Here is a 9,811-nt window from a genome sequence, read left to right as displayed (position 1 = left end):
AGAGATCCCACCACTCGAAATCACATGGCCAAGGAAACTCACTTCCTTCAACCAGAACTCACATTTAGATAACTTTGCATATAATTTCTTTTCTCTTAACACCTGCAAAACAATTCTCAGATGTCCTGCATGCTCTTCTTCCGTCTTAGAATATATCAATATATCATCTATGAACACCACAACAAAATCATCAAGGTACGGATGGAATATACGATTCATATATTCCATAAACACACCTGGAGCATTAGATACACCGAACGGCATCACAGTGTATTCATAATGACCATACCTCGTACGGAAAGCAGTCTTCGCAATATCATCTGACTTCACTCGGATCTGATGATAACCCGATCGCAAATCAATCTTACTGAAAACATGAGCTCCAACCAACTGGTCCATCAAATCATCAATCCTCGGCAATGGATACCGATTCTTGATAGTCACCTTATTCAACTGCCGATAATCGACACACAACCTCATCGTACCTTCTTTCTTCTTCACTAACAATACTGGTGCACCCCAAGGAGAAACACTTGGACGCACAAACTTCTTCTCAAGCAATTCTTCAAGTTGCTTCTTCAGTTCAACTAATTCAGTTGCCGACATTCTATAAGGAGACATCGACACTGGACTCGTACCTGGTACTAAGTCAATGGCAAATTCGACTTCACGTTCTGGAGGTAAATCACTTACATCCTCCGGAAACACATCCTGAAATTCACAGACAACAGGCAAATCTACACTCACTACTTTCTTATCCGCTTGTAGAGACGCAAATAAAGCGAATACCTGAGCTTCATCTTTCACAAAATCCCCTATCTGCCTAGCAGATAGAAATCTTGCCTCATCATTCTCACCAACTTCAGAGAACCGCACCGTCTTCCTATAGCAGTCGATGAACACGCCATAGAATCCTAGCCAATTCATTCCCAGAATAATATCAATTTGGTGCAAGGGTAAGCACACCAAATCAACCACGAACTCTCTCTCGAAGATCGTCAGATGACAACCTCGACAGACAACAGAAGTATCGACAGTGTCATCTACACTAATCGACCAACAGGGAAAACATCACATTACGACTCGACTGGACTGACCATGCTCTGATACCACTAATGTAACACCCTTCTACCCAAACGACATATTTAAAGAATTTATCAGAGTATAACATGTAGAAGAGTTTACATTTCATTCAACTTAACACTCATCACTTTACAACATAAAAATATTTCATTTATTTTAATAAAACCTCGCAGCGGACAACAACACAATTAACGATTTATAAAAATGTTTCAACAAAACATATCAATAATTTAGTCTTCATACACAACTTAAATAATAATATAATCTCTATTGAATCCCATAACCCCGGTGTCACATGACCAGAGCATTGACTTGACTCTGTAGAATAACTCTACACTTATTCTTCACCTCAACAAAAGCTACTCCTCATTATCTGCACATTGCTCATCATAGATGAACATAAACACATGCAGAAGGGGTGAGAATTACATTATTAAACAATAATATAACGACCGAATATAATATGAATAATTTGTACATATGTCAACACGGATCATCACAATCATCATTATAATCAACAAACTCATGAATATCAACAAACAACACATCAATTGCAATGCACACACCCATGCATGACTCAACACGACTCGGTATACCCATTTTGTGACCACTACAGGATCACTACTCCCGGATTCACCACCATAGAATCCGAGTTCCCCATAAGGAACCAAGCCTCTCAACAAGCCCGGAGTCAACAACATCATTGGAACTCAGTCCGTTCATCACTAGGCATCGACCTTTCATGAATGCATGCACATCAAACATGCATCATAATCAACATAGCAACAACAACATCATATAGTCATGTTATCATCATCATTAATAGCATGACATACAACTCAACAAAACAACAACATTACAACGATATCACATCTGGGAGTTTAAAACGCGAAAGCTGTCCGTCAAACTGATATGGCGAACGCCGTTAGGCTAATGGTGAACGCCATTAGCGTTAAACGCTCTTATTCTGGAAAAACTGTCTGTCAAACTGATATGGCGAACGCCGTTAGGCTAATGGTGAACGCCATTAGCGTTAAACGCTCTTATTCTGAAAACTGTCTGTCAAACTGATATGGCGAACGCCGTTAGGCTAATGGTGAACGCCATTTAGCGTTAAACGCTCTTATTCTGGAAAAAGGCCCAAATGGCGAGCGCCAAAGGCATAATGGCGAACGTCATTTGGCTGTTATGTGCATAAACAAGATTTTAAGCGCAGAAACAGTGGACGCGCGGCTTCTAAGCCTACAACCCAATATCAACATTTAACAATCATACATACACAACATACTTCGATTACAATGTATATAACGCCACCATACTCACAGATCGGACAATTTCCCTCAAAAACCACAACTTTCCCAATCTCCCTAAATTCCCCAAATTTATCAACAACCCAATCCTATATCATGTAATTGCTCACATATTATCGTTTAATAAGGTTCAGACCCCTTACCTCTTTGGATTGAAGGAAGCTCTGAGCAATCTTTGGTCTTTTCCTCTTCCTTCTCTTTCTCTTCAGCGCTTCTCCCTTTTCTGACTCTGAGGCAAATACGTGAAAATGAAAACCTTCAGTTATCTCCTTTGGCCTCTTTTACCCAATTCCACTTTTACCCTTCCACTCTTCATATTATTTATTTAATTATTATTAAAATAAATAATATCTATAATAATAATAATAATAATAATAATCCAATAATTCAACTTTATTTAATTAAATTAATAAAATACTATTAACTCAATTAAATAATTCTCTTATTTTAATCGGGGTGTTACACTCACCATCCCCAAATTATTATAAACCTACTAAGTTCTTTAAATACCTATATCCTTATCGCGGTAACATGCACATCTGTATTTATTTTATGGGTAATGCTAACTTGTGCCCCAAGGGCACAAGTTAAGAGATCAATATAGAAATAAATTCTTGGAAATTGTGTATTGAATTTATTAGAAACTTATAATTAATAATTTTATTTATTTTTTCAATACAAATTTTCTATTTATGAGTTTCTTAACATGTGCCCTTGGGACACAAGTTAGCATTACCCTTATTTTATAACTAGGAGATATTGCTGGTTTATTTTTATTTTTTTATTTATGTTTGAATAGATATGCTAGATAACTGGTATGTTAAAAAAATGTTTCTCAAATAAAAAATTAAAATAAAAATAAAAATCAGTTTAGGAGGGGGAATGAATATTTGAAGGCGCGATTGACCTTTGGATCCGAAAATTGGGTTGAGAATGCAATCATCAATTTTACCATATAATCAAAATATAAAAAATAATCTCCGATCAATTTTCCTCATTTCAATTCAATTTAATTATTTGGTTCTAGGGTTTGAAGCTCTCTGAAGCCATTACCCATGGCTAATCATCATCGTTCTCCAAGTTCTTCATACAAAACCGTTCTTCCACCTCAAGAACTCCTCGACGATCTTTGCAGGTTCGCAATTTCCACTTTCTGCTTTCGATTTCATTTTTTTTTCTGCTTTTCACTTGCATTACCTGAGGAATTGTGCGGTGTTGACTGTGAATTACCTAAGATGTTATTTTAAGCTTCAATGAATGATTGATTCATGATTTTCTCTGCTGCTGAATGTGAAAAAACATTATTAGGGTAAATAGTCATTTTAGTCTTTGAATGTATCAGTTACATTTGAGAATTAAACTAGTAACTAATTGAAGACTAAAAGGATTAACAAAAGACGCATTTAGGTATGTTTTTGTTTTTAAATTTTCATACATTCAAGAACTATTGCAACAAAGTCTCACATGAATAAGTCCCAACGGTATGCTTGGATTGATGAAATTGGGTGAAATGGAGTGGTATGAGATGGAATGAAGTGTTATTCTATTGTTTGGATAAGTTAAATTGGATGGGGTGGAGCAGAATGAGTGGTATGGATTCCATTCCATTCCATCACTTACCACCATATTTCTTTCCCTTTGATTTGGGTGGAATGAAAAACTTATCTTGTTCCGTCCTAAAATATATTGGTGATGGAATGGAATTGGAAAGTTCATTCATCTCCATTCCACTCCGCTCCATTTCATTCTGCTCCCTTCATTTTATGATATCCAACCAGAGCCAAAATGAAGGATTAACTAATCATTAGGTATTTAAAATCAACACTGACATGGTGGCTGAAGCCAAAGTTATTTCACCGCCTATGGTTTTTGGCTGCAAATTGTTAAAATGGGAAGATGATGCTCTATTTGATCCTTCTCTGTGCAGAGGGAGCTTCCAAATGCCAAATCACTAGACCTGAAATGAACTCATATCCTTATCTATGGCTTTTGGCATAGAAGTACCATTACCATATGCACTATGATGAGATGAACATCTCAATGAAAAAGTCAGACCTATTCAAAGGGATCAACAACTTCTGTAATAAAATCTGAGAAAGTTATAAAGAATATTTAGACAAAGGATTAATAAGGTCTCAGAAAGAACTTGTGTTTTTGTGCGTGCAAGTAAGGATGTGGTATTGACAAGGAATTGATTTAGAGACACAGTACTTATGCATGAAATTTAGGGAGATACATCAAGGAAATAAATAAGAGTAAGAGCACAGCTAGAACATTGATGATGAGATGAACATCTCAATGAAAAAGTCAGACCTATTCAAAGGGATCAACAACTTCTGTAATAAAATCTGAGAAAGTTATAAAGAATATTTAGACAAAGGATTAATAAGGTCCCAGAAAGAACTTGTGTTTTTGTGCGTGCAAGTATGGATGTGGTATTGACAAGGAATTGATTTAGAGACACAGTACTTATGCATGAAATTTAGGGAGATACATCAAGGAAATAAATAAGAGTAAGAGCACAGCTAGAACATTGAAGGTCCTTACTTTTTCCTTTCTCACTATCTCATTCCCATCTCCCCTCATACTCCTTTTCTCAACTGAATTCTTCTCTGACATATTTTCTGCCTTCCACACATCTATTTCTTTATGTCCCATGTCTTCGATTTGAAATATTCTTCATCATCTCTCTTGAACCCGATGCTTAGTCCACTGCTTGCTGCTTTGTCCTACTTGAATCTTGGTTTTTGGGGTCATATCACCCATTCAATTGTTTTCTTCGGTTTTTATTTATTCTTTTTAATAATAATTTGGAAATTTGTTGAAATGGTTTGGCATGAATTTGTAGTGATATAGATTTTATTTGATCACATGCTGTTGGGTATTCTAGTCCTTTTATTTCTGTAACACTTTTGGAATTCTATTAACTTTCTCCCCTCTATATCCTTTATTTATGCTGTTCATATTGTAAAAGACTACTCTATGATATGTTTATATTGCAGCCGGTTTGTGCTAAATGTGCCACAGGAAGACCTTCAATCATTTGAAAGGATCTTATTTCTTGTGGAGTATGCTCATTGGTTTTATGAAGATAATTCTGTAGAAAATAATCCATCTCTGAAGTCTTTAAGTCTGAAGGAGTTCACTTCACTATGTATCCTTACTACAGTTTTCTTTTGTTTATTGTCCTCTCCGTTTAAAATTGCTTAAGTTATTCTTATTATGTAATTTACTTTTGATAATAGTAACATATCAACTATTTTTTCATGCACTGGCTTCTTTCGTAGTTTTCATTAAACAAGGGAAAATAACACGGTAAGCTAAATTCTTTGGTTTAGACATGGAGGTGAAATGAAAGAGTGTGAGCAGAGGACAAATGATATATTCACAGAATTTAATTTCGTGGATGGTTTGAAATATTTGATTTGGTTAAAACTGTGTTGCTCCTCAAGATTTAAATATTTTATTATTTTTTATGCAGTCTCCTGTAATCTATGAATGAAATCGCGGAGGGGATCTAAATTCTAAATTATTCTCCTCTCATGGTTTTCTCTAATATTCTAGCACCGAACCAAGCATAACAATCTGCACTGCAGTCTAGTTTTCTGGAAAGCTTCATATTTTTGTCGTCATTTTTACTATGTTTAAAGGTAGAGGAAACTGCATGTGTTACATGGATTTCAGGGCAAACTGTTAGTGACTTAGTGTAAATTTTCTCTGCATGGTATTGCACCGAAAAGATGTAAGCACTAAGCAGACCTTTTTTTCCTTAAAAAATTTCGTTAGTGTTGATGAACAGCTATGCTCACATGCTTGTGCACAGATACACACATACTTCAAATGAAATGCTAATATTAGAATAGTGTTGTTTTTAATAATTCTCTGGCCAGGTGAGACAAGGATATCCTTGTTTTGATTTACATTTTTAGACATTAGAAGGCATTGTTGTATAGGCTTACATAGAAAAGGCTAATCATCACTACATTTTAGTTTCATTGTCCTAATCTAATCTCAGTATTCACATCATATAACTGGATTCTTCCTTAATATTGAACAGTGTTCAATAGTTGTGATGTTTTGAAGCCTTATGTGGCCCATATAGATGACATTTTTAAGGACTTCACTTCCTACAAGGTTCGAGTTCCTGTAACTGGCGCAATAATTCTTGATGAAACCTTTGAAAGGGTAAGCTGAGAATATATGCTCTTAATAGTACTCATTGTTTGCTTTCTATAATAAGAAAATGCCTTGGTTTCTATTCTAATGCAGTGGGCTTTGCCTCTATTTTATAACTATGGCCCCGAGTCAATTTACACCCTTAAATTAAAACTATAATATGTTGTTTTTTCTCTCATTTTTGTACTTTGTTTTGTACATTTTGTTAACAATTACTAAATTCAGTGTGCGAGTTTCACATGGTTAAAATCTATCTTATAAATTCTATAACATAGATTATTGATAGCTGGCTCTAAGGAGGATCAATATTGTCAGTTGATGGCTGCTCATCATTCAAGTGATTAGAGACAATGCCAACTGTAAAATTTTAAAATCAAACATGGTGTAAAAGTTTTTATCACACAGTCTCTCATTTTTAACAAATCAAATGGACCCTAAAAATATTACAGAGACATTGATACTGTGTTAACATTTAGAAATTAGAGGTGCAAAGGCTACTTATGTTTTTGTTTTGTAGCTGCAGTGTTAGTTCGAAATAACCAGCGTTCCCTATTGTATTACAATTATTATTATTATTATTATTATTATTATTATTACTATTATTATTACTATTATTATTATTACTGGTTATTTTGAAATATTGCTTTCACCTTCACCGATATTCCGTGGTCCAAAGCTTTTGTTTCTGAACATGAGGGACGTATTACTTCAACTGTGCATTGAAAATTTTAATTAGGTCTCTAAGAAGCACAATTATTATATAAAGAAAAGACATTCAGGTTTATTAACTTCTTAACCTGCATTATGAAGTTGTCACTTTTATCAGAACGGCGAAGTTGTATGTTCAAGATATTGTATATTACAACATAACATCAACTTTTCTAGGTTCAAGCAAGTAGTTTTACAAGAGAGCCTCATAGGACTCAAATTATTACTATCAAAGTTATTTATCGGTATGTTGATTCTTATTTACTATCTGTTGACAGTGTTTGCTAGTTAAGGGATGGAAAGGATCAAGTTGGAGCTTCCCTCGTGGCAAAAAGAGCAAAGATGAAGAAGATCATGCATGCGCCGTAAGAGAAGTAAGCGCGGCTGTTCAGAGTTATCCCTTTCTCATTTTAGTTGTGAACGAGTCTCCTTTTATTTTCTTTTGCTCTGTAGCTCTATGAAACATAACACAAATGATATAGATTTATTAAACCTACAATTAATTTGACTTAGCTAATTTATGTCATACTAAGGGTGCATTTCCCCCCATATCTTAGTTTTGGGTTCTTATCTCCTTAAACGGAGAAGCTGGGCTAAAAGTCCTCCTTAAAAACTAGGTGTATTGAATGGAAACAATCCCCCACATATATTGTATATCAAGCAATTTTAAACACCAATAATCTTGGTTTATCTCAATGACATTACAGACAATTTTAAATTATGCAGAGTTTACTGATGATTATGTGATAGTTACTCTTAATACATCGCCAGCGGTGAATTTAGTAATATATGCATTTGATGAAAAGTTATTGAACAGTGTAACTATACCGTAGTATTCTGGGGTAATTTGAACTCTTTTCGCATTTGTGTGTATATTCTAAAAGAAATTAAAGATTATTACTTGCTAATGTTGGTCTTATAGAATTTTTAATATGATCAAGGATCTTATAGAAATATTTTGCCAAACATTTTTATTTCTTAAATAACTATTAAGCTGGATGGAGTCAAGCTGGAATTATCAAATAATTTCAGCTTTATATACAAAGCTCCTATTTTTAGCTTTTAGTTTAAGAAAAAAAGCCAAAAAACTAAGTTGGGTCAAATACACAAGAATCTCGCCTTATCTTTTCCTAACTTGTTTTTGTTTGTGCTAAATGCAGGTCATGGAAGAAACAGGTTTTGATGTTTCAAAACTTCTTAACAAGGATGAATACCTTGAAGTTATTTTTGGACAACAGAGAGTGCGACTTTACATTATTGCTGGTGTCAAAGATGATATACATCATTTGCCCCACAAACCAAAAAGGAGATCAGTGTATGTGATTCTTTTAATGTATTTATTTTGGAGCCATGTTACCTTGAAAATTGGATTTGTATTTATTCTGCATTGTTTAGTTTTAGAGCTCTTTAACTACTACTCCATAAGAGATAAGAATGCTGAATTTGGCTTGTTATACCTATACAGGAAATTGCATGGCAACGGCTTGATGACCTTCAACCTTCAAGTGATGAAGTGATATCTCGTGGGATCACTGGTCTTAAGCTGTATATGGTGTCCCCTTTTCTGGCGTGAGTACAACTTCATGTTTTTGATTTTATGGTTATGTCCCTTATGTTGTCAATGTTCAAAAAGATTGAATGCGTTCATGCAGATCTTTGAAATCATGGATTTCATCACACCAACCTCCCATGGCTCCAAGACCTGATTTGCCTCTTAAAGGTATTTGCTATATTAATGCAAGTGCTGGCTGTTCGTTACAAATAGCTATTATTTTATCGTTTAACTACCTGTAATGAAAATAATGAAAAAGAAGGATTGCTAACAAGCCTTTATTCTTTTGTTAAGGAATTTGTGTATGGAAAGCGAAGCACAGTTCTACTGGAAGTAGTTCCACACTTATGGAAAGCCAGCCAACAAAGACTGAACCAGATTCTCAGCCTCTTGATGTAGGGCCTGGCCGAAGCTTTAGGAATTTCAGATTTAGTACTGCACAAATTTTACAAGCAATGGAAGCTTCCTTTTCTTGAAAATCCAGCCATGTTCCTGTAAAGTACTCTTCAACTGAATTGTTTTCTCCATTTCACTGGTAGTTATCCATCTCTATGGTCTAGTTAGGTTTCTGTACATGTTTGTGGAGTAGTCTAATATGTACATTATGTGCATCAACCAAGTTTGTGTACCTAAGACTGGATAGTATTCTCAGTAGCATATATGGAGAAGTAGAGAAACATTCCTATGTAAAAGTTACTATAGTTTCCCTAATCAGAACTGATTCCTACATTTATCTCGGTCTCGAAAAGAATGGAACTGATTTCTGCGGTAATGTTTATTATAAATCCCTATATAGCAGCAGCTAATTCATGCCAACATAGCTTTTTGTTGGAAATGTTGTTTGCAGGTAGGTCATTTGGTAGCTTTTGGAATGAATTGAAATTTTCTCTCAGTAACATTTTGAGTGAGCAACGTCTCTTTTTTGCTTTTTAAGCTGTAACCCTAATTGTTTTTTAAATTGAATTTGCCGAAGTTTTGAAAA

At 34.7% G+C, this 9,811-nt stretch overlaps 1 long non-coding RNA gene and 1 pseudogene across 1 annotated transcript; one reads left to right on the top strand and one right to left on the bottom strand.

Annotated features, from left to right (window-relative positions):
* Positions 1 to 1,165: 1,165 nt before the first annotated feature.
* Positions 1,166 to 2,624, bottom strand: LOC127084963 (uncharacterized). The gene is made up of 2 exons (XR_007789031.1): positions 2,537 to 2,624; positions 1,166 to 1,456 (listed from the first exon to the last, which is right to left on the bottom strand). It is a non-coding gene; the product is annotated as an uncharacterized LOC127084963 (long non-coding RNA).
* A 623-nt stretch (positions 2,625 to 3,247) lies between these two features.
* LOC127083469 (mRNA-decapping enzyme subunit 2-like) lies at positions 3,248 to 9,562 on the top strand (annotated as a pseudogene).
* The last annotated feature ends 249 nt before the right edge of the window (positions 9,563 to 9,811 follow it).

This window comes from Lathyrus oleraceus, chromosome 1 (assembly GCF_024323335.1).
Source record: "Lathyrus oleraceus cultivar Zhongwan6 chromosome 1, CAAS_Psat_ZW6_1.0, whole genome shotgun sequence".
In the NCBI taxonomy this organism is placed as follows: Eukaryota; Viridiplantae; Streptophyta; class Magnoliopsida; order Fabales; family Fabaceae; genus Lathyrus; species Lathyrus oleraceus.
Note: the sequence above shows the minus strand (reverse complement) of the source record. Positions and strands in the feature narration are given on the sequence as shown.